The following is a 1,254-nucleotide window of genomic DNA, read 5'->3' as shown; positions in this document are numbered from 1 at the left end:
GCGCCGGACCCCCCAGGCTCGGGCCCAGAGTCTCATGGCAGCTTCGGTGGGTCAGGACTGGCCGGAGCCCCTGCTTGCCTCCCACCTAACGCATTGGCCCAGCCCCTGCCCAGGCCTGGGCACCCCGTCAGCTGCTTGGAAGTCAGGTGCTCCCGGGGCAGGTGGGGCCTCACAGGGCGCCTTCCCTACCTCCCTGCCCCGGCCTGGATAAGGGTGGCTCCCCAAGCCTCAGCTCAGACCCTTCCTCTGCCTCTGAGTCTGGGGATCCTCCATGAGAAGTTTGAAGTTCAGAGAAGGAACATTTCCCTGATAAAGGTATGGGCCATTAGAATACAGACCGCAGACTGGCTGAGCTGCGGGAGCTGCGTCGCCATTGGTGGGAGCCCACACGGGCCTCACATCGGCTTTTCCTAGACAAATTGCACTTTGAAAGATCGACTGTAAAACCAGCCTGTGTGTGTGTGTGCGTGTAAGAGAGCGAGAGGATTAGTTCTAGAAGCTCTATGCACTGTCAGAGGGTCCACCTGCTCTCCCAAGTCCAGCATGTAGGAGAAGCTGGGTGTCTGGGGGCCCCCAGAGCGGCTGGAAGGCACCACTCCTGCAGCTGCTCCCCAGAGGAAAAGGAGGTGACCCAGAGGTCACTGGGCTGCTTGGACCCCTTTATGTGAGATGCTCAAGCTTCCAAGACTGGACTGCTCCTACCTGCCGGCCCTGGAATGGGGTAAGTAGGGAGGGTGAGTGCCGGCAGGCTGGGTGGGAGGCGGGGACTGGAGCAGCTCTGAGTGCAGGCTATCAGCATCTTCCCGCACACTGCGGCTGGGGAGGGGAAGACTGTGCCTCTACCTCCAGGCAGCCTTCCCAGATTCCCTCCATCAGACTCTTCCCCATTTATGCCTATGCTAGACTAGAGCGATAGCCACGTTCTGTCCGGCCTGGTGCCTGGGTTGGAAATCTCTCATGGCCAAGGTGGCAGATGATTGGTGGAGCCCTGTGCTGGGCACGTGGCTGTGCTGTCATGATTTAATGAGTGGGCCTGGACCGATTCACAGACACCCACAAACTTGTTTTTTTCTAATGAGTTTTTACACCTGCAAAGGCTCTATGGGCTTTCATCTCACAAACAAGGGATCAGGCACAGAAGAGTCAGAGCCCACTTTCCAAGGACTTGGGTTTTGCTGTTTGGGGCAGCTTTGGTTCTCGGAGTTTTCTCTAGATATGGAAAGTGCATGCCACTCATCCGTTCCTCACCAGGGG

Source organism: Tupaia chinensis, unplaced genomic scaffold (assembly GCF_000334495.1).
Source record: "Tupaia chinensis unplaced genomic scaffold, TupChi_1.0 Scaffold000061_1, whole genome shotgun sequence".
In the NCBI taxonomy this organism is placed as follows: Eukaryota; Metazoa; Chordata; class Mammalia; order Scandentia; family Tupaiidae; genus Tupaia; species Tupaia belangeri.
Note: the sequence above shows the minus strand (reverse complement) of the source record.